General features: G+C 36.8%; 1 long non-coding RNA gene and 1 other non-coding gene across 2 annotated transcripts; one reads left to right on the top strand and one right to left on the bottom strand.

Annotated features, from left to right (window-relative positions):
• The first annotated feature begins 846 nt into the window (after positions 1-846).
• Positions 847-1328, top strand: LOC107637791 (uncharacterized). Its single transcript, XR_001619529.3, has 3 exons — positions 847-884; positions 1148-1224; positions 1303-1328. It is a non-coding gene; the product is annotated as an uncharacterized LOC107637791 (long non-coding RNA).
• Positions 1329-9098: 7770 nt separating this feature from the next.
• LOC148567479 (small nucleolar RNA R71) lies at positions 9099-9206 on the bottom strand. The gene has a single exon (XR_015883042.1). It is a non-coding gene; the product is annotated as a small nucleolar RNA R71 (small nucleolar RNA).
• Between the last annotated feature and the right edge of the window lie 9007 nt (positions 9207-18213).

Below are 18213 nucleotides of genomic sequence, written 5' to 3' on the forward strand. Positions count from 1 at the left end.
TATACTTTACAACGAGATTTCATTAGTGAAATTCTAAACCGTCAAAAATCCTATCGTCAACCACTCATCAGCGCAACTCGTCAGCGCTGCTCGTCAGCAGCAACCCGTCAGCGCCAACCTTCATTCTGCTACTGCCGACGTCTATGATGTTTATCCATGAATCGGCGGCAGGATCTGGAAGGAAACAATCGGTGGCATCTCCGTCGTGCTCGGCACCGGATGCATCGCTGGGGCGGTGGTAAAGATTTGATTCCTGGTTTAGGGTTTTAACTTGATTTTCTATTTTCTTTATTTGTCTAAACTTCTAATTATTTGATTTTTTTATCATTTTACTAAGCTTTAAATTATTTAATTTTTTGTTATGATTTTTTATTTATTTGTTCTAATTTTTTTCAGAGGATTTGTTTCTGTTCTGATTGTTTTTAGGATTTTCAGTTATGATTATTTCTTGTTGGTTCTGATTATTTGTTCTGATTATTTCTTGTTGGATCGTTTTCTGCTTTTGTATTTTCTATCTTGTTAATAATCTTGTGTTGTCATCTCAAGTTGTGCTTTATTTTTAGTTTCAGGGTATTCTGGCTGATATATTGAAATCCCTTGGTGACAACAAGAATCACATGAGAGAATGTGCAATCAATGCTTTGGATTTGTGGCTTGCTGCTGTTCATCTTGAGAACTTGAAACCATATGGAGGCCTTCAAAGTAGGGTTTTGTATCATAGCTCATTCTTAATCTAGTTTGTTGCTCAGGGTTAATGATTAACATGAGTATTGTTATGTTTATTTTCTTTCCCATGCAATATTTGTGCTTAGAATCATTTGAGGGCAACTAAAGTCACTGCAAATTCGCATTGAATACACTAGCCACTGGATATAAGATTCTTGGTATACTATACCCTGAAGATCTATTGTGATTATAAAATAATTTTGCTTGGTGATTGTACTGAATTATTGTCTGGAAAATTTGCCAATCATGAGCTTTCATTAAAATGTAATTTATTGGTTGAAGGCACTTCATGGAGGAAGTTATTGTTTTACTTTTTCACATGAAGTTGGAGGATATTGATGTGACATTTTATTTGGCTTTTGTCTTGTTTATATCTCTTGGCCTTTCTGAGTTGTTTCTCTTCTATGATCATTCTGTGCAGGTGAGGACATATGGAGATTTGTTGGAAAGCTAACAGATGCTCAAAAAAGCATGTTAGATGAGAAATTTAAGTGGAAGGTTAGTGCACACGTTGCTCCTTTTTTATTCCTTTTCAGATTTATTGAAGTACTGATGATGATGGGAGTAATTTGTCAGGTTCGCGAGATGGAAAAAAAGAAGGAAAGCCAGGGGAAGCAAGGGCTATTTTAAGATGCTCTGTCAGGGAAAATGGGTGTGTAGTATTATTATTATTATGTCTTTGAATATTATTCACATTATGCAGTTATGGCTGGAAATTTAGACCCCTAATTTATTTCCTTCTGGTTGGAGTTCTTTCTTTTGTAAATCTAAAAAAGAAGTTAAAAATATAACGATGAATAATGAAAAATGTGATAAATCTTTCGAGAATGTTCTCAATCTCTAGCTAAAATGTTCAAGCTTCTATGTGTGTTGCTTTGGTTTCAGGTCTAACGTTGCTGAGCAGAGTGGTGAAGTGACTAGATCTCTTTCTGGTCCAATTTTGAGGTATGCTGAAATTTTTGTCTAGTTTCTTTTCCTTTTGCTCCTTAACTATAGAGGATTTTTCTGCCTAAATTAATACATAGTTCCTATACTCCTATGTATCCCTAATATCTTGCTTTTTGATTTGTTAGGAAAAATTTCGCTCAACTGGAGGTTGAGAGACAATCAATGCCGTACCCCATGGCCGTTGCTAGTGGCCCCACATATTGGAATGAAGCACTTGATATTATTTCTTTTGGTTCTCCTGAGCAAGTAATCATTTTTCTTATTACATTTTCTAAAATGCGGTTAACCTTTCTAGAATTATCATAGTAATAAAAACAAGTATGACATATAAGATATGCCTTTTGACTTTTATTTTCCTGGCTTCTCTTCATGAAACTAGAAAATGAAGTTTAAGCTCTTATTTCAAAAATATTTTTGTGCTGCAGTCTGTTGAAGGAATGAAAGTTGTTTGTCATGAATTGGCTCAGGCGACTAGTGATCCTAAAGGCAGTGCTATGGATGAACTTGTAAAAGATGCAGATAGACTAGTTGCCTGCCTCGCTAATAAGGCAAGATATTCCTAACAATCAATCCCCTTTATCTGATTAGAATGATTTTCAAGTGCTGATTTCATCATGCTTTAATTTTAAATAGGTTGCAAGGACTTTTGATTTCAGTTTGACAGGAGCTTCATCACGATCTTGTAAATATGTGCTCAACATTGATGCAGGTAAATTTTATTGTTATTATTTCAAAAGTTTGTAATATTTTGTAACTTGCAATAGTTGCTATTTACTAATCCTGTCCTTGGCTCTGTCCAGACTTTTCAGAATAAACGTTTGGCATATGCTATGAAGGAGAGCACTCTTGACAGTCTTATTACTGAGCTTCTTCTGTGGCTTTTGGATGATAGGGTTCCTCATATGGATGATGGAAGCCAGTTATTGAAAGCACTGAATGTGTTGATGCTTAAGATTTGGTTAGCAATTTTTTATTTTTTATTTCTTGTTGTACAGAAAATTTGGACATGCTATGGCAAATGCAAGATTGTATGCCAAAAGCTTCACAAAATTTATATTTATAATTGGTTTTCTAACTAATGATTCTTAATACAGGATAATGCGGATCGGACATGGTTGAAATTAGTACTAATTTTGCAATAGTTGTATAGTTCTCATGCATACAGGTTACTGCTTCCCAATAGCTTCTCCACCTCCAACAGCTATACAAGAGTTGAGTGCAACCATTCTAGTGCTTAAAATTAGTCCGGATGTTGTTTAGGAATCAGATTAGATTTTTTCTAACATAGAATTGTAATTTTTTAAATGTTTATTTTGGACGTTGAATTTATTTTTTCTTAAATGTTTTATTCATGTTTTATCATGTACATAATTCATATAAATAAATGAAAGATTAATTTTTTAGTATTTTATTTTATTTTATTTGAAAGATTAACTTATCAGTATTTCTGTTTTTTTTTCTTTTTTTATTTAAAAAAGGGTTAGGCCACGCTTTTGAAGTGTAACAACAAGTTTTTATCTTTCGGCACGCTTTAAAAGCGTGGATGTATATCTGTCTTCTGGCACGCTTTAAATGCGTGGCTACAGGGTTATACATACAGCCATGTTTTTAAGCGTGCCAATAGATAAAAGCGTGGCAAAAAGTAAAGCGTACCAATAGATCAAGAAAAGCGTGGCAATAGATCAACCGGCACGCTAGCAGATGTGACCCTTTTAAAAGCGTGCCGATAGCTCAAAAAGCATGGCGAAAAGCTGTCGGCACTCTTTTTAGCACTTTTCGGCACACTTTAAAAGCGTGGCAGAAAAATTATTTTCTTATAGTGATAACACCAAACTTAAACTTTGCTTGTCCTCAAGCAAACAAAGAATCATGCAATAAAGTTTGACAATCCAAGGTAAGAAGAATAGCAATTTAATGTTCATGGTTAGCTAGTTTTCTATGCATGCTACAATCACAAAAGAAATTCAAATTATTGATGCTTTTATCTAGCTCATTTTATGAAATCTTTTCTTTATGTTTGTTCCTTGAAACAAGCTTTTAATTCTCTTCTCATCTTATTCTTTTGGGTCCTTTGCACCATGAGTTAAAAGCTACGACTCTAAATGCTTTGTTTTCAAGTATTACCACTTGGTACATAAGCACCACAAGCATTTAATTAGAGGACTTCTTTAAGCTCATTTGTTTCTCTTTCTTTGCTCTCTAATCATTGTTGCTCAAAGCCTTTAGCTTTGAGGGAGTACTTTTGCACTTGAGCCTAGCCTTGACTCTAAATGTTTTGTTTTCAAGCTTTTTGCTTGATATATAAACACCACAAGTACTTGACAATTGTCATTGGTACTCAGAGCCTTTAGCTTTTTCATTCTTTCCCTTTTCTTTTATTGCCTTATTTGCATTTGCTTTTTCAAGGTTTTGATGATTCAAAAAATTTCATAAAATGTCCTAGATGAAAACTTCCATCAAACAAATTCAAATGCAATTGAGCAATAACAATTAATCATGCTAGCCTTCCAATACTTATATGCCCATGCTAAGTTCTTCTTTAATGGCCTTGTTTATTTATGATCATGATTCCTTAATTACTTTGACTCACAAAATTCAAGATGGTAGTCATAATGTCACAGTAACATGTTACAATTCAAAATTCAGGCTTTATTCACAAGGAGTAGTCACACATGCATAGAAAGGAATAAAAGACAATCATGCAATTTAAAGTGCTGGAAACAAGTACGAAGAAAAAGGAGCGTTGCCACCTTGTAGTTCATCTTCATTGTTGTTGTCCTTTTCCTCTTAGTATTCCCCTTCCCAAACCAAACATAGAATGCTTGCTTATCCTTAAGCAATCAATTAAACCAGTGGAGATGGGGTTTGTGATAGGTCATAAGTGTGTTGTGTAACGACCCAACTCCCAGTATGCCACGGTCATACAAGAAGCCAAGTGTTACGAACTTGTTCTTCCAAATTATTAACTATTACTTAATATATGAGCCTGTTCCTTGTTAGAACGTTGCCAATTTAATGAGTAACTTTTTTTTTCTAACTTATATTGTTGCGAGCGAGGGAGTAAAATAAATAAGCACACACTGATAGAAATAATAAGGAAGCATAAAGAAACATATAACACAGCTAATAATATACATCATGTACACTATAACAAAACATGTAGCGTTCACAAAAGATCAAGTTAGTTTACATTCTCGTCATCCTACGTAGCTAATATATACACGAGACTCCCAGGGCCTGGCCCATACAAAAAGCCGCTAAACTGGCTCCTAGGATAGCCTAACCACTATATAGCTCCTAGCTCTCGGGTGTACTAATACAAGTGAGAGACTAACTAACATATAATGTCAGACTAGAGTGTCATCAAAAGAATGCCCCTACTGCTGTCAGACTATATCTACACGTGGCCGTTCGGAAGATCATCATGAGGCTCCCCCATCTCCTCATCCTGCTCTATCTCTATCTCAGGATCCTCCTCCTCCTTGTCGTCCGTAGCTATAGCTATACCCTCGAATCCACCAAAAGCACTACTGTCACTATGTATAAAACCATTCACGAGCACAGGTCCGTTCACATATATTGGAGCTACCTGGTCATCTGGTAGTGCCAGCTCATCAGGCCGTGAAAAGTCAGGGATTGGCTCAGAGGAAAAGTCCCACTCTGGTGGTATCACAGGTACGTAGTCACCAGCTAACTCGGGCTCATCAGGAATGATAGGCTTAGGTTCCACCACATTCAAAGGTTGAGCTGGTATAGGGTGTCCGGGACCATAGGGAAAAGGATGTCCAAGTGTGTCAGGGTGTAACCAAGATAAGGGAAAGTCGTAAGGAGCATCGGGGTAAAAATACGGGCTAGACAGAGGATGTTGAAAAGTTCAATTAGGTAATGCATATCGTCTAATACGAGGCTCTAATCCAATAATGAAGTAACTGTGATGTATCGGATCCTTGTAGAGGTAAGGGTCCTCGAACTCATAGAATATCACGCCCGTCTCCATCTGAAGGGGAGGAAGGGAGAGAAGGGGTTAAGAACTGGTGAGTTCTTAGTAGGTCCGGGGTTATTAGTTACATTCATTTATTCGGTGATGATGAGCAGATGATAAAAGAATACAACGAAGCAGTAAATAGTAAATAAAGATAGATAGAGAAAGGAGGGAAAATAGAAAATAGAACACGAATAGAAGAATACAAGAAAATAAAACACAGATATAGCATACAAGCAGATAGACATAAAGAAATATATCACACACAAAAAAGGAATGCAACAAAGAATTGATGAGCGGATAATTTATACGCTTTTTGGCATTTTTTATATAGTTTTTAGTATGATTTAGTTAGTTTTTAGTATATTTTTATTATTTTTTAAATAAAAATCACATTTCCAGACTTTACTATGAGTTTGTGTGTTTTTCTTTGATTTCAGGTAATTTCTGGCAAAAATTGAGGGACTTGAGCAAAAATCTAATTCAAAGTCTGAAGAAGGACTGCAGATGCTGTTGGATTCTGAACTCCCTGCACTCAAAGTGGATTTTATGGAGCTACAAGAGTCCAAATGGCGCTCTCGCAATTACGTTGGAAAGCAGACATCCAGGGCTTTCCAGCAATATATAATAGTCCATAATTTGCCTGAGTTTAGATGATGCAAACTGGCGTTCAATGCCAGCTCTCTGCCCTATTCTGGCGTTAAACGCCAGAAACAGGTTACAAAGCAGAGTTAAACGCCAGAAACAAGTTACAAACTGGCGTTTAACTCCAAGGAAGACCTCTACACATGAAAGCTTCAATGCTCACCCCAAGCACACACCATGTGGGACCCAGAAGTAGATTTCTGCATCATTTAATCATTTCTGTAAACCCTAGTTACTAGTTTAGTATGAAAACTTCTTTTAGTGATTTATTTCACATCTCTGGAACATATTATGTAACTTTTACATTCTGAGACCTCCATGGGAGGCTGGCCACTCGGCCATGTCTACCCTATTATCACTTATGTATTTTCAACGGTAGAGTTTCAACACACCATAGATTAAGGTGTGGAGCTCTGCTGTTCCTCAAGAATTAATGCAAAGTACTATTATTTTTCTATTCAATTCAAGCCTATTTCTTCTCTAAGATATTTATTCGCACACAAGAACATGATGAATGTGATGATTATGTGACGCTCATCATCATTCTCACTTATGAACGCGTGCCTGACAACCACTTCCGTTCTACGTGCAAACAAGCTTGAATGCATATCTCTTAGCCTCCTGTTCGTGAGACCAAAGTCTTTGTGGTATAGGCTAGAATTATTGGTGGCCATTCTTGAGATTTGGAAAGTCTAAACCTTGTCTGTGGTATTCTGTTGCCGGGGATTGTTCGAGTTTGGACAACTGACGGTTCATCTCGTTGCTCAGATTATGTAATTTTATTTTATTTTTAAGCTTTTTGTTTCTTATTTTCGAAAATAAAACAAAAAAAATTTTTTTTCAATTTCGTTTTTCCCAAAATAATTTTCGAAAAAAAACAAAAAAAAAATCTTATAAAATCATTAAAACCAAAAATTTTATGTTTCTTGTTTGAGTCTAGTGTCAATTTTTAAGTTTGGTGTGAATAGCATCTTTTTAATTGTTCTTTAATTTTCGAAACTCATGCATGGTGTTCTTCATAATCTTCAAGTTGTTCTTGATTATTTGCTTTGTTTAATCTTTGCATTTTTATGTTTTGTGTCTTTTCTTGTTTTTCATGTGCATTTTCAATTTGCTAGTGTCTAAAGTTTGAAATTTTCTAAGTTTGGTGTCTTGCATGTTTTTCTTTTCTTAAAAATTTTCAAAAATAGTTCTTGGTGTTCATCTTGATCTTCAAAGAGTTCTTGGTGTTTATCTTGACATTCAAAGTGTTCTTGCATGTATTGTGTGATTTGATTCATGATTCTCATGTTTTGAGTCTTTTCATTGTTTTTCTTTTTCATCATTAAAAATTAAAAAATAAAAAAAATATCTTTCCCTTATTCACTCATAAATTTTCGAAATTTTGAGTTGAATTTTTTAAAACTTTTTAAAATTATTTGTTTCTTATGAGTCAAATCAAATTTTCAATTTAAAAATTCTATCTTTTTCAAATCTTTTTCAAAAAATCAAATCTTTTTCATTTTTTCTTTCATAATTTCAAAATTTTCAAAATTTATTTTCAAAATCTTTTTCTTATTTCCATTTCATATTTTCAAAATTAATGCTAACAATTAATGTGATTGATTCAAAAATTTTAAGTTTGTTACTTGCCTATTAAGAAAGGTTCAATCTTTAAATTTTAAAATCATATCTTTTAAGTTTCTTGTTAGTCAAGTAATCAACTTCAATTTTCAAAATCAAATCTTTTTAATTTCCAATTCAAATCTTTTTCAAAAAGATTTTCAATCATATCTTTTTCATTGTCAATCACATCTATTTCAAAATCAATTTCAAAATCATTTCTAACCTCTTATCTTTTCAAAATTGATTTTCAAATCTTTTTCAAATTAAATCTTATCTTGTTTGATTCTTATCTTTTTCAAACGACCTAACTAATTTTCCCTCTCTAATTTTCGAAAATCACTAACCTCTTTTTCAAAATTCCTTTTTAATTAACTAATTGTTTTAAATTCTAATTTAATTTAATTTAATTTTTCTTTTTTTAAAAACTTTTGAATTTTAACTTCAAATTTTAAATTCAAAACAAAAATATTTTATTTTATTTTATTTTATTTTTGAATTCTTCCATCTCCTTCTAATTATTTATTTATTTACTAACACTTCTCTTCTACTAAAAAATTTGAAACAACTCTTCTCCTCTGTATTCAAATTCTTATCTTTTCTTTCTTCCATCCTTCCCTTCTTCTACTCACATAAAGGAACCTCTCTACTGTGGCAAAGAGGATCCCTATTATTTTCTGCTCTCTTCTTTTTCATATGAGTAGGAACAAGGATAAGAACATTCTTGTTGAAGCTGACCCTGAACCTGAAAGGACTCTGAAGAGGAAGCTAAGGGAAGCTAAAGCACAACTCTCTGGAGAAAATATGACAGAAATTTTCGAAAAAGAAGGAGACATGGCCGAAAATAACAATAATGGTAGAGATGCAAGGAAGATGCTTGGTGACTTTACTGTACCAAATTCCAACTTACATGGAAGAAGCATCTCAATCACTGCCATTAGAGCAAACAAAATTGCAAGTTTCATGGACTTCCATCAGAAGATCCTTTTCAGTTCTTAACTAAATTCTTGCAGATTTGTGATACTTTAAGACCAATGGGGTTGATCCCGAGGTCTACAAGCTTATGCTTTTCCCGTTTCCTGTAAGAGACAGAGCTAGAATATGGTTGGACTCTCAACCTAAAGATAGCCTAAACTCCTGGGATAAGTTGGTCACGGCTTTCTTAGCCAAGTTCTTTCCTCCTCAAAAGCTTAGCAAACTTAGAGTGGATGTTCAAACCTTCTAACAGAAAGAAGGTGAATCCCTCTATGAATCTTGGGAGAGATACAAGCAACTGACCAAAAAGTGTCCTTCTCACATGCTTTCAGAATGGACCATCCTGGATATATTCTATGATGGTCTGTCTGAATTATCAAAGATGTCATTGGACCATTCTGCAGATGGATCTATTAACCTAAAGAAAACGCCTGCAGAAGCTCAGGAACTCATTGACATGGTTGCAAATAACCAGTTCATGTACACTTCTGAAAGGAATCCTGTGAGTAATGGGACGCCTTAGAGGAAGGGAGTTCTTGAAATTGATATTCTGAATGCCATATTGGCTCAGAATAAAATATTGACTCAGCAAGTCAATATGATTTCTCAGAGTCTGAATGGATTGCAAGCTGCATCCAATAGTACTAAAGAAGCATCTTCTGAAGAAGAAGCTTATGATCCTGAGAACCCAGCAATAGCAGAGGTGAATTACATGGGAGAACCCTATGGAAACACCTATAACCCCTTATGGAGAAATCATCCAAATTTCTCATAGAAGGATCAACAAAAGCCTCAACAAGGCTTTAATAATGGTGGAAGAAACAGGTTTAGCAATAGCAAGCCTTTTCCATTATCCTCTCAGCAACAGATAGAGAATTCTGAGTAGAATCCATCTAGCTTAGCAAATATAGTCTCTGATCTATCTAAGGCTACTCTAAGTTTCATGAATGAAACAAGGTCCTCCATTAGAAATTTGGAGGCACAAGTAGGCCAGCTGAGTAAAAGAGTCACTGAAACTCCTCCTAGTACTCTCCCAAGCAATACAAAAGAGAATCCAAAAAGAGAGTGCAAGGCCATAACCTTACTTGGTGTGGCCGAACCCAGAGAGGAGGAGAAGGACGTGAATCCTAGTGAGGAAGACCTCCTGGAATGTTCACTGACCAATAAGGAGTTTCTCTTTGAGGAACCAAAGGAATCTGAGGCTCATCTAGAGACCATAGAGATTCCATTGAACCTCCTTTTACCATTCCTAAGCTCTGATGACTATTCATCTTCTGAAGAAGATGAAGACATTGTTCAAGGGCAAGTTGCCCAGTATTTAGGAGCAATCATGAAGCTGAATGCCAAGCAATTTGGTAATGAGACTTGGGAGGATGAGCCTCCACTACTCACCAATGAACTGAATATCTGGGTTCAGCACACTTTACCTCAAAAGAAACAGGATCCTGGTAAATTCCTAATTCCCTGTAACATAGGCACCATGACCTTTGAGAAGGCTCTGTGTGAACTGGGGTCGGGCATAAACTTAATGCCACTCTTTGTAATGAAGAAACTAAGAATCATTGAGGTACAAGCAGCCAAATTCTCATTAGAGATGGCAGACAAATCCATGAAACAGGCTTATGGACTAGTAGAGGACGTGTTAGTAAAGGTTGAAGGCTTTTACATCCCTGCTGATTTCATAATCCTAGACACGGAAGGATGAGGATGAATCCATCATCCTTAGAAGACCCTTCCTAGCCACAGCAAAAGCTGTGATTGATGTGGACAGAGGAGAGTTGGTCCTTCAACTGAATGAGGACTACCTTGTATTTAAGACTCAAGGTTCTCCTTCTGTAACCATGGAGAGGAAGCATGAAAAGCTTCTCTTACTGCAGAGTCAACCAAAGCCCCCACAGTCAAACTCTAAGTTTGGTGTTGGGAGGCCACAACCAAATTCTAAGTTTGGTGTTGAACCCCCACATTCAAACTCTAAGTTTGGTGTTGGGAGGTCCCAACAATGCTCTGAACATCTGTGAGGCTCCATGAGAGCTCACTGTCAAGCTATTAAATTTAAAGAAGCGCTTGTTGCGAGGCAACCCAATGTTATCTAATTATATCTATTTATTTTCCATTGCTATTCTATTTTTCTTTAGGTTGATGATCATGTGAAGTCACAAAAATAACTGAAAAATCAAAAACAGAATGAAAACAGCATTTAAAATAGCTCACTCTGGAGGAAGAGCTTACTGGCATTTAAACGCCAGTAAGAAGCATCAAACTGGCGTTTAATGCCAGAAAAAAGCATCAAGCTGGCGTTAAACGCCAGAACAGAGCATGGAATTGGCGTTTAATGCCAGAAACAAGCAGCAATCTGGCATTAAACGCCAGGATTGCACTGCAAGGGAGTTTACACGCCTAATAGGAGTAGGGATGATACATCTTTGACCCCTTAGGATCTGTGGACCCCACAGGATCTCCACCTACCCCACCTCTCTCTCTCCCCTCCATCTCCTCCATTTTCTTCTTCTTCCTCTTCTTTCTTTCTTCTTTTGCTCGAGGACGAGCAAACCTTTTAAGTTTGGTGTGGTAAAAGCATTGCTTTTGGTTTTTCCATAACCATTTATGGCACCTAAGGCCGGAGAAACCTCTAGAAAGAGGAAAGGGAAGACAAAAGCTTCCACCTTCGAGTCATGGGAGATGGAGAGATTCATCTCAAGGGTCCATAGCTCAGTAGTAGAGCATTTGACTGCACAACAAGAGAGCCCACTCATGGACCTCAACAAGAGCATGAGGAATTCCCTCACCAAGAAATCCCTGAGATGCCTCAAGGGATACATTTTCCTCCACACAACTATTGGGAGCAAATTAACACCTCCCTAGGAGAATTAAGTTCCAACATGGGACAACTAAGGATGGAGCACCAAGAGCACTCCATCATCCTACATGAAATTAGAGAAGATCAAAGAGCTATGAGGGAGGAGCAACAAAGGCAAGGAAGAGACATAAAGGAGCTCAAGAACACCATTGGTTCTTCAAGAAGAAGAAAATGCCACCCTCACTAAGGTGGACCCATTCCTTAACCTTCTTGTTCTTATTTTTCTATTTTTCGTTTAATATGCTCTATGTTTATTTATGCTTGTGTCTTTACTATATGATCATTAGTCTTGTGTCTTTACTATATGATCATTAGTGTTTAAGTGTATATGTCTTAAAGCTATGAATGTCCTATGAATCCATCACCTCTCTTAAATGAAAAATGCTTTTAATCACAAAAGAACAAGAAGTACATGATTTCGAATTCATCCTTGAAATTAGTTTAATTATTTTGATGTGGTGACAATACTTTTTGTTTTCTGAATGAATGCTTGAACAGTGCATATGTATTTTGAATTTGTTGTTTATGAATGTTAAAATTTTTGGCTCTTGAAAGAATGATGAAAAAGGAGAAATGTTATTTGATGATCTGAAAAATCCTAAAAATGATTCTTGAAGCAAGAAAAAGCAGTGAATATAGAAAAGCTTGCGAAAAAAATAAAAGAAAAGAAAAAAATTAGAAAAAGCGAGCAGAAAAAGCCAAAAGCTCTTTAAACCAAAAGGCAAGAGCAAAAAGCCAATAGCCCTTAAAACCAAAAGGCAATGGTAATAAAAAGGATCCAAGGCTTTGAGCATCAGTGGATAGGAGGGCCTAAAGGAATAAAATCCTGGCCTAAGCGGCTAAACCAAGCTGTCCCTAACCATGTGCTTGTGGCGTGAAGGTGTCAAGTGAAAACTTGAGACTGAGCGGTTAAAGTCGAGGTCCAAAGCAAAAAAAAAGATTGTGCTTAAGAACCCTGGACACCTCTAATTGGGGACTCTAGCAAAGCTGAGTCACAATCTGAAAAGGTTCACCCAGTTATGTGTCTGTGGCATTTATGTATCCGGTGGTAATACTGGAAAACAAAGTGCTTAGGGCCATGGCCAAGACTCATAAAGTAGCTGTGTTCAAGAATCAACATACTGAACTAGGAGAATCAATAACACTATTTGAATTCTGAGTTCCTATAGATGTCAATCATTCTGAACTTCAAGGGATAAAGTGAGATGCCAAAACTGTTCAGAGGCAAAAAGCTACTAGTCCCGCTCATCTGATTGGAACTAAGTTTCATTGATATTTTGGAATTTATAGTATATTCTCTTCTTTTTATCCTATTTGATTTTCAGCTGCTTGGGGACAAGCAACAATTTAAGTTTGGTGTTGTGATAAGCGGATAATTTATACGCTTTTTGGCATCGTTTTTATATAATTTTTAGTATGATTTAGTTATTTTTTAGTATATTTTTATTAGTTTTTAAATAAAAATCACATTTCTGGACTTTACTATGATTTTGTGTGTTTTTCTGTGATTTCAGGTAATTTCTGGCAGAAATTGAGGGACTTGAGCAAAAATCTGATTCAGAGGCTGAAGAAGGACTACAGATGCTGTTGGATTCTGACCTCCCTGCACTCAAAGTGCATTTTTCTGGAGCTACAAATATCCAAATTGTGGGCTCTCAATTGCGTTGGAAAATAGACATGCAGGGCTTTCCAGCAATATATAATAGTCCATTCTTTTTCCGAGTTTAGACGACGCAAACTGGCGTTCAACGCCATCTCTCTGCCCTATTCTGGCGTTAAACGCAAGAAACATGTTGCAAAGCAGAGTTAAATGCCAGAAACAAGTTACAAACTGGCGTTTAACTCCAAGGAAACCTCTACACATGAAAGCTTTAATGCTCAGTCCAAGCACACACCATGTAGGCCCCGAAAGTAGATTTCTGCATCATTTACTCATTTCTGTAAACCCTAGTTACTAGTTTAGTATAAAAACTTCTTTTAGTGATTTATTTCACATCTCTGGAACACATTATGTAACTTTTATGTTCTGAGAACCCCATGGGAGGCTGGCCACTCGGCCATGTCTACCCTATTATCACTTATGTATTTTTAACGGTAGAGTTTCTACACACCATAGATTAAGGTATGGAACTCTGCTGTTCCTCATGAATTAATGCAAAGTACTATTGTTTTTCTATTCAATTCAAGCCTATTTCTTCTCTAAGATATTCATTCACACACAAGAACATGATGAATGTGATGATTATGTGACGCTCATCATCATTCTCATTTATGAACGCGTGCCTGACAACCACTTCCGTTCTACATGCTAACAAGCTTGAATGCATATCTCTTAGCCTCCTGATCGTGAGACCAGAGTCTTCGTGGTATAGGCTAGAATTATTGGCAGCCATTCTTGAGATCCAAAAAGTCTAAACCTTGTCTGTGGTATTTCGAGTAGGATCTGGGAAGGGATGGCTGTGACGAGCTTCAAACTCGTGAGTGCTGGGCGTAATGACAAACGCAAAAGGATTACTGAATCCTATTCCAGCATGATCGAGAACCGACAGATGATTAGCCGTGCGGTGACAGCGCATTTGGACCATTTTTACTGAGAGGACGGGATGTAGCCATGGACAACGGTGATGCCCAATATACGGCTTGCCATGGAAAGGAGTATGAAGGATTGGATGAAAGCAGTAGGAAAGCAGAGGTTCAGAAAGAATAAAAGCATCTCCATACGCTTATCTGAAATTCTCACCGATGAATTACATAAGTATCTCTATCTTTATTTTACGTTTTATTTATCTTTTAATTATTAAAACTCTATAATCATTTGAATCCGCCTGACTGAGATTTACAAGGTGACCATAGCTTGCTTCAAGCCGACAATCTCCGTGGGATCGACCCTTACTCACGTAAGGTTTATTACTTGGACGACCCAGTGCACTTGCTGGTTAGTTGTGCGAAGTTGTGACAAAGAATAAAGATTATGAACGTGCGTATAAAGTTTTTGGTGCCATTACCAAGGAATGAACGATCACGATTTTGTGCACCAATAATGATGCGCAAACAAGAATGATGCATGTCTAGTCCTAGTGCAGGTAATGAGCTCATCTGTCGGTTTCTACCTGCTCCCGACGTAACCCCGCATTACTAGCCGGATATGGCTTTTCTATTGGCTATACCCCTGCATACAGAAAATAACCCCTCTGCCACCATAGGGTCCACCACACGCAGGAAATAACACATCTGCCACTGCAGGGATGTATGGCGACACACCTTCTGTATACAGGAAATAACCCCTCTGCCACTACAGAAATAGAACAGGTGGTCACGGAACTTCTGTAGCAGGAAATAACCCCTCTGCCTTACAGAAATAAAATATGGATCTGTACCGCAGAAAAGTGTTCTTAGTGGTCGCACCACCATCTATCTGACTACCATAATGCAGCAGATGAACATATAGATATCTCTGGGGTTGCCTTAATGCAACAAATGACCTCTTAATAGGTCCTCTGATCTTTATCATATTACTTTTTCACTTTGTCTCTTTACTCTGCTCTGATTACTCTTTTCTCGATATCTCATTACTCTGCTCTGATTTCTCTATTTAACGTTAGTATTTAAAGCTTATGTAAATTTCGGTATAAATAGATAGCCTGTCCCAAGTATAGGTTCATTAAGTCTATACTAAAACAGTTTTAACTTTTCATACAATACCTGATCCTAGTCGCAACTCAAGGACTAACTATGTTGCCCAAGTTCGTTCACTAATCTCTGTCTTTTTTTCTGTCATTGAAACTTTATGGAATTTTCTTTGGGTTTTATCTTTTCTTTAACTTCTTATCTTTCCTTTATCTTTGCCTCACTATCTTGTTATTACCACTCCCTAAGTGTTTTATGAAGGTAATTATGAGATTCTGCGCTTAAAGTTGTCTTTCTAAAGCTTTTATGAAAAACTGTCTTTTCCGTATTATTTTATTTCTTTTATTAAAATATTATTTTTAATAAAATATTATTATTTAATATTTTATTATTATTTATTATTTTATCATTAAATTTTCAAAAGTTACCCTACTTTGACTTTTAACCTTTAAAATTCACTTTTTACCACCCGTAACTTTTAATATTTGTACTTTAACCACCCTAGCTTTCAGAAATTACCAAATAACCCCCCAAATGATGGGTGGAAATCGGATTCCGCACCAAAACTCACCAGCAAGTGTATTATAAAGTGGGTGGAAATGATGGATCAAGCAACTTTAGTGGGTGATTAGTTTAGTCAAGCTAACATTGGTGAATTGGGTGAAATTGAGCAACAAAAAGTAAATTGCAGGAATTATAAGGTGCAGAAAGTAAAATTGGACAGAAGCTTAAAGAGCAAGAAAAGTAAAATTGCAGTAGATCTAACTTGCAGGAGTAAATTGACAGAATCTTAAAGAACAAGAAAAGTAGATTGCAACTGATAAACCCCGATTTTGTGGTTTATATTGTGCTTATTTTGGGGGATTTTATCAACATTTCTCACACTTATTCGCAAGAAATGCATAGTTTTGTGTTCACTTCCCAATATTTCTCCATGATGGAAAACATGCTTATTTTGCCTTAAAATTGCCATATTTTAATCCTCTTCTATTGCCATTCGATGCCGTGATGTATTTGTTGAGTAATTTTAGGAATTATAGGGTAGAAATGACTTAGAAGAGAGGGAGAAAGCATGTACAAAAAGGGAGGAACATGAAGTATTGAAATCTTGGGAGAAGCAGCATCGGCACGCCTGCGCACTCCACGCGCACGCGTGGATGAGGTTGGCTAGAAGCGGCACGTAAGAATGGACGCATCCGTGCGGATCAGAAGATTCCTTTCGGCGCGCATGCGCACTTGGCGCGCATGGGTGGGAAGCTGCACGTGACCTCATTAAATAAAATCATTCCTGGCAATTTCTGAGGCTCATCAGGCCCAATTTCATGTTGTTTCTGCATGGATGATGAGCGGATAATTTATACACTTTTTGGCATTATTTTTAGGTAATTTTTAATGTATTTTAGTCACTTTTTATTATATTTTTATTAGTTTTTAAATAAAAATCACATTTCTGGACTTTACTATGAGTTTGTGTATTTTTCTGTGATTTCAGGTAATTTCTGGCTGAAATTGAGGGAGCTGAGCAAAAATCTGATTCAGGCTGAAAAAGGACTGCTGATACTATTGGATTCTGACCTCCCTGCACTCAGAATGGATTTGGAGCTACAGGAGTCCAATTGGCGCGCTCTCAATTGCGTTGGAAAGTAGACATCCAGGGCTTTCCGGCAATATATAATAGTCCATACTTTGCTCAAGGATAGATGACATAAACTGGCGTTCAATGCTAGTTCCATGTTGCAGTCTGGCGTTAAACGCCAGAAACAGGTTACAAGTTGGAGTTGAACGCCCAAAACAGGTTACAACCTGGCGTTTAACTCCAGAAACAGCCCAGGCACGTGTAAAGCTTAAGTCTCAGCCCCAGCACACACCAAGTGGGCCCCAGAAGTGGATTTCTGCACCATCTATCTTAGTTTATTCATTTTATGTAAACCTAGGTTACTAGTTTAGTATTTAAACAACTTTTAGAGATTTATTTTGTACCTCATGACATTTTAGATCTGAACTTTATACCTTTTGACGGCATGAGTCTCTAAACTCCATTGTTGGGGGTGAGGAGCTCTGCAGCGTCTTGATGAATTAATGCAATTATCTCTGTTTTCCATTCAAACATGCTTGTTCTTATCTAAGATGTTCATTCGCGCTTCACTATGAAGAAGGTGATGATCCGTGACACTCATCACCTTCCTCAATCCATGAACATGTGCCTGACAACCACCTCCGTTTTATGTCAGATTGAATGAGTATCTCTTAGATTTCTTAATCAGAATCTTCGTGGTATAAGCTAGAATTGATGGCGGCATTCATGAGAATCCGGAAAGTCTAAACCTTGTCTGTGGTATTCCGAGTAGGATTCAAGGATTGAATGGCTGTGACGAGCTTCAAACTCGCAATTGTTGGGCGTAGTGACAGACACAAAAGAATCAAAGGATTCTATTCCGACATGATCGAGAACCAACAGATGATTAGCCGTGCTGTGACAGAGCATTTGGACCATTTTCACTGAGAGGATGGGAAGTAGCCATTGACAACGGTGACACCTTACATACAGCTTGCCATGGAAGGAGCCCTGCGTGTGTGGAGAGGAGTACAAGAGAAAAGCTGAAATAAAGAGGACAAAGCATCTCCAAAACCCCAACATATTCTCCATTATTGAGTAACAAGTATTTATTTTATGCCCCTTGACTTTTACAATTAAAACTAAGAATTATTATTGATATTATATCCTGACTAAGAGTTACAAGATAACCATAGCTTGCTTCAAGCCAATAATCTCTGTGGGATTCGACCCTTACTCACGTAAGGTATTACTTGGACGACCCAGTGCACTTGTTGGTTAGTTGTGCGGAATTAC

The sequence above is a fragment of the Arachis ipaensis genome, chromosome B4 (genome assembly GCF_059453495.1).
Source record: "Arachis ipaensis isolate K30076 ecotype BB chromosome B4, ASM5945349v1, whole genome shotgun sequence".
Taxonomy (NCBI): Eukaryota; Viridiplantae; Streptophyta; class Magnoliopsida; order Fabales; family Fabaceae; genus Arachis; species Arachis ipaensis.